The sequence below is a fragment of the Mesoplodon densirostris genome, chromosome 1 (genome assembly GCF_025265405.1).
Source record: "Mesoplodon densirostris isolate mMesDen1 chromosome 1, mMesDen1 primary haplotype, whole genome shotgun sequence".
Lineage (NCBI taxonomy): Eukaryota > Metazoa > Chordata > Mammalia > Artiodactyla > Ziphiidae > Mesoplodon > Mesoplodon densirostris.
The window spans coordinates 214374545-214380848 of record NC_082661.1 but is presented as its reverse complement, the minus strand read 5'-3'; positions in this window follow the sequence as shown (position 1 = coordinate 214380848).

Here is a 6304-nt window from a genome sequence, read left to right as displayed (position 1 = left end):
GAAATAGGACAAACTGGAAAAAATATATTTGAAAAATATATTAAATAAAGTAGGCATCCTGAGTAAAAGAGAACTTTGACAACTGACAAACAACATTCCTAAATGTGTACAAAAATTTAGTTTCAGAGATGTTTACTTTAGTATTGTTTGTGATAGCAAATAGGAGAAAAACATGTAACAAGATGGTCCTGATTATATGACACATCTTACATATGTAGCCATTAGGAACATTAGAGAAGAATATTTTACAACCTTTACAAATCCTTAATGTATTGTTCCATGAAACAAAAATGTTTTAAAAAGTAACTACAACTTGAATCCCACAGAAGGGGCTAGGAAAAAGTCAAAACATGTTTCCTGTGTGGTCAGGGAAATCCGTAGAACGTATGAACAATGACATGAGAGATGGACCAGGAAGCCTGGGCTTCAGATGACCTAAAACATATGAATAAGTAGAGGGTGAGCACCAACAAAGTGCCCTACTCAGAGTGAATCCAGAGCACAGACAAATAGTGACTATGAGTACAATTCATACTACAAGGCAGCAAATGGAATGTGGAGAGTGAAAGTATTTTTAAAAAAGGAAATACATTGAATGTAGACCACAGAAGGACAGTAGCAGCAATTCAGAAGAAAATGTACAAATGTCTTTGATAGTAAAGTTCTTGAAATAGAATGAACATCCTCTTACTTTTCTTGAATTTTTACAAAAATATAATGAGTAGATAGTGAGAAAAATCTATAAAGTTCTATAATGTAATCATAAAAAGAAAATAAGTGAATAAAATAGACAAAAGCACAATGCAGGGATGGACTGGAACTAATATTTGAGTGTTTACTCTCTGCACAGCATTTTAAGAATGACATTTTATTTCTACCTCAGAAGTTTCATTCTATATGGAATATTAATTATGTTAAAGATGAGGAAACTGAGATTCAGAGAAAACAATCTCAGAAAAACTCAGTGACTTACTCGGAGCACACACCAGTAAAGAAAGGAGTTGAATTTGAAATCCAAATCTATCTGACTAAAAATCCCAGGATCCTGCCTCCACACACCTGTGCACCCAGCACCGTGCCTTGACCACAGTGGTGCTTAATAAATATTAGCTGTGTCGCTATTGTCATAATACTAAAACCCAGCTTCCTAATAAATGATGACAGCACAATTTCCAGACTAACTAAGGCTGCATTAAAAATGGATGCCATTATTTGCCATCTATACTTATAATTTTTTTTTTTAGTAAGAACATGTACAGGGGAATGGTGGATTTAGGCAGGAATAGCTGGAATGGAGTTTGAAAATATTTTCTGTAAGATAATTGAAAGACAATAAAAACAAGATGAGGGGCTTCCCTGGTAGCGCAGTGGTTGGGAGTCCGCCTGCCGATGCAGGGGACACGGGTTCGTGCCCCGGTCTGGGAGGATCCCACATGCCGTGGAGCGGCTGGGCCCGTGAGCCATGGCTACTGAGCCTGCGTGTCTGGAGCCTGTGCTCCGCAACGGGAGAGGCCACAACAGTGAGAGGCCCGCACACCGCAAAAAAAAAAACAAACAAGATGAAATTTTTAACCATTTTTGCTCATGAGACCTTAGAGTCCAAAATTCAATAGTGATTCATACACTGAAAATCCAAAAATAAGATTTTGAAGGTGACACTCTACTTTTTAGAGGCTTGTAAACAGCTTTTTTACTCTTCACTTAATAATGTTTTCTTTTAAAATATGTCATGTAAAATCCATTTGTAAGACATTTGTCAAACAAATATCCAGCATTGCTTTATTTTCATGCTTCATTGGATCTCAAATCATACACACTACTCTTTCTGCACATCTTAATTGATTTTATTTACCCCCTTAAAAAAATTACACCTCAGTGAGAGTTACTTATTAGGCTACTAAAAACGAGAAATTTATTTTCTAAAGTGCTCTTCCAAAGTATGTGCTCAGAAAATCTGGACACATGCAGAATGAAGTGATTATTAAATAAGTGTTGCAAGTATTAATACCTGGATTACAAATATCTATTAATATCAAGTGCTAATTATCTATCTTAATGACTCAAAAACTCTTGAAAATTATATCACTGGAAGAAATGTTAATTGCTGTTACAGTAGTTATGAAGCACATGTCAGCCAAACTGTTGATATAAATTCATTTTTTATGGTAGAATATTCTAGCTTTATTCATAGTGCTAAGAGCAAAAGTATAAAAGCTTTACATCAACTAATCATGTTCTCTCTCTCTCCTTCCTTCCTTTCCTTTTTTTGTAATTGGGAATTAGTCTAAATGCTTTCTAAATGAAATATTTTGGCATGTATATTGAGCATAATTTTATGATCCAAATTTATAGTCTATTAAATAGGTAACATATCTATGATTGTAATTGAAGAGTTATTTTTGAGTGTGTTATATTTGAAACCACTGGTAATATTATTATTACTATGCAGAATAGCATCTCTATCTTCTTAGCCAGCTATTAAGGATAGTCAATCTATTCTGGATTTTCAAGCAGTAGTAATAGAATTGGAGTAAGATTTTTTTCCCAGAATAATGCCACAGGAGGCTTATATAAAACTCAGGACATTCAGAAAATCTCTGTTTGTGGTCAGTGAATAGTGCAAAGCCCTTTCAGCTGTGTTTCATTGTGAGCTGACAGATATTGGCAAGAATGTGGGATGATTATAAACTCTCACATGTAACCCTTGAGAAAGAAGATCATGATGAAATAAAATGCATTGACCTCAGTAAAGTGTTTAATGGGAAACATATTCTCAATCATACCTTTCACACATATGCTTGAATCTTTATGTGAATTACTTATAAAAGGCATGTGTATAACCTTGATTACTTTAACAAACTCTTCTATAAAAGCTAAGTTATATCTTCTTACCCAGGGCTCCCTAAAGTCTCTACAGGAAAATTGAAGCTCAGATTTCAGAGTTTGTGAGTTCTTTTACAGGGGGTTGGCAACAGAGCTATGGAAGCACTCTGCAGAGATGTAGCAAAAGATAAATGAGTTCTTTTGAGTTCAAGTTTTCTTTATATTTTGACAAATTAAAAAAAGGAGAGGGTACTTTGTTTCTTAAATCTAGTACATACAGTGAATGGAACATTTCGTTATGATGAGGAATTCCATGAAGTGTAAAGAAATCTCAAGGACAATCTTAAGAATATTTCAACATGTGCTTTTACAAGCAAAGTAAAGCCACATTCAACTCAGTTAAGCAGACTCACAATCACTTAGGGGCTTAGTATCAGTTCTTCATTAGGCAATCTTTTTCCTAATTAATATTCATTACAGTGATCACCCATCTAAAACTTTCATTTGGAAAGTACCTAAGATATATTTATTTTTGATGCAAATAAAACTATTATATAGATGCCTGTGGAGGCCTCAAAATCTACTTTTCTCAGATCAGTTAGAAATTACATTTTTTTTTTTTTTTTTTTTTTGGCGTTACGCGGGCTTCTCACTGCCGCGGCCTCTCCCGTTGCGGAGCACGGGCTCCGGACGCGCAGGCCCAGCGGCCATGGCTCACGGGCCCAGCCGCTCCGCGGCATGTGGGATCCTCCCGGACCGGGGCACGAACCCATGTCCCCTGCATCGGCAGGCGGACTCTCAACCACCGCGCCACCAGGGAAGCCCAGAAATTACATTTTTAAAGGACACTATTTTTAGACACGATTTTTAGGTATACAATTACACTTTATTAAAATGTCTTAAACACCTTTTCAATCATTCTGGTTTAGAGAATGCTAAAGACATATGGTCCATAACCTTGCCAAATATCATTCTTGTAGGATTAAAAACGTATTAAAAGAATTTTTTTTTATAATCTTTTGGTTGCACTGCATGGCATGTGGGGTCTTATTTCCCCTACCAGGGATTGAACCTTCTCCCCTTGCATTATAAGTACTGAGTCTTAACCACTGGACAGCCAGGGAAGTCCCTGAAATCTTGTTTTCAATTGGCACATTTGATATATTCTTTTACAGAACGGTTTGTGGGGATATGGGATTACCCCCTTTACCTTATCTTTGAGATTTTATCCTCATTGGTAGGATGACCACATAAATTATTATCTAATTCAGGTTACTTTTGCGAGGGAGAGAAAATGCAACTGATAATTTTTTCTCAGACAATAAGCATCAATTGATGTAGTCCTAGGGAATTCAGAAAGTATGATTACTCCAATCACATCAGATAACATCTACAGTCTCTCTGTACAATGCCCTAGAGTCCCATTATATAGAAGAGTGGCAGAGATTCCTTTCTGCTCAGAAAAATCCATATTCTTCTTTTCTTCTTAGACACACAGCTAGACCCCATTTTCCTTGCTTCTTTATCGTTGTAGTCAATGGACTGTGGCACTAGATGTGGTGCCATTTCCACATCTAGCCTATCAAAACCTCCCACTCTTGCTCCTCTGTGTCCTTTATCCCTTCTGGATGTCTGACATGGCCATAACTTTTAGGATGACTTTGGAAACCATGTTTTGAAGATGGTAGAGCTTTTGTCAACCTGGATCTTGAATGACTGCATGCACGATGACTCTGCCAATCTTCTTACATATCCAGCATATTACCTTAGGAAGAAATAAACTTCTTAGTGCTTCTTATGAGTTGAATTGTGCTCCTCTAAAACATGTTTAAATTCTAACTTCCAGTAGCTCAGAATGTGACCTATTTAGAAGTAAAGTTGTTACAGATATAATTAGTTAAGATGAACTTATACTGGAGTATGGTGGACCTTAATCCAATATGACTGGTATCCTTATAAGAAGTGGGAAATTTGGGCGCAGACACAGACCTCATGTGAAGACAGGGACAGACAAACACAGAGGAAAGATGGCCATGTAAATATGGAAGCAGAGACTGGAGTTAAGCTGCTACCAACTAAGGAATACCTGGGGCTACCAGAAGCTGGAAGAGTCAAGGAAGGATCCTCTCCTAGAAGCTTTGGAGGAAGGATGGTCCTGCCAACATCTTGATTTTGAAATTTTAGCCTCTAGAACTTTGAGAGAATAAATTTCTTTGTTTTAAACCACTCAGTTTGTGGCCCTTTGCTAAAGCAGCCCTAGGAAACTGATAAAATGTTGAAGTCATTGTGGACTTTTGTGGTTAGCATCACCTAATACAGAAAAAATGACCATGGTTCTGACACAGTAGAATTTTAAAAATATATTATTCATATGACAGGACTAGATCAATTCCCCAGTTTCACAGTTGGAGCAATTCTACTTCCTTAGAGTTGTGGTTTTAGGTATTTTCAACAGATGGGTAATTTGTGGCTAGGTGTTTTATTCCAGAACCAAGTAGCTTTGCCAAAAAGGGAGTTATTTGTTAAACAGTCCACATGAATGGATAACAAATCTCCATCCATGTATGTGAAAAGTCTGTTTAGTAACCATCTATGCTTAAATATAAAAATTAAATCTAAATCTAATTAATTTGAAATCTCTTTGCTCTCCAAAACATAAGATTTAAGCAAACTTCAAATAACTTTTCCCTGTGCAAACTTTTATTGCATGCATAAGCTTATTTCCCCTACTGCTACTTAGCCCACTTCTTAACCAAGTACATTCAGAAAGCAAGATCCATGTCTCAGGAAGTGTTAAAAAAGCACTAATTATAAAATAGGTTAAATAATTCAGTCATTTAGAAGGTAAAAAAATCCCAAACACATCTGAGTACTAATCCATGAATGACAAACATGTTTGTAAACAATAGCCTATGAACTGTCTGTGAAAAAGCTTGTGGCTGAAATGAGTTTGCATTGTTACGTGAGAAAGATGTACAGAGGAAATTTTAGAAAGGATAGAGAACAAAGAATTGTGATCACATCTAGCCTTTGAATAGGGGCAAAGCATCAATTGTAAGTATAATAAATATCTGACATAGATCACCAAAATCAGTACGACTTGTATTTATTTACCATCAGGAAATACAACAAAAGCATTTGTGATATACTAAATAAATAAATAACAACAGCAACAACAACAAATCCCAGAGATAAACAAACAGGTTCTAAGCTGAATGCCACATAGGAAATGTATAAAAAGCAGTAATATCTGATGCAGTAGATAGAGCACCCCTGAACTTCATTCAGGAAAGGAATTGCTAACACATGGCAGGCAGCAGCAAATGCTCAGCCAGCTCCCAGTCAGAGAAACATGCCTTATCCACAGGTTATGGAATAAACACAGATGCAGCAAAATGAGTCACCAGAGGAAAACAAAAATCTAAATTGAAGGTAAATGAAGCTTTGTGCACATGCATGACAAGAAATCCATTGAGCAAAA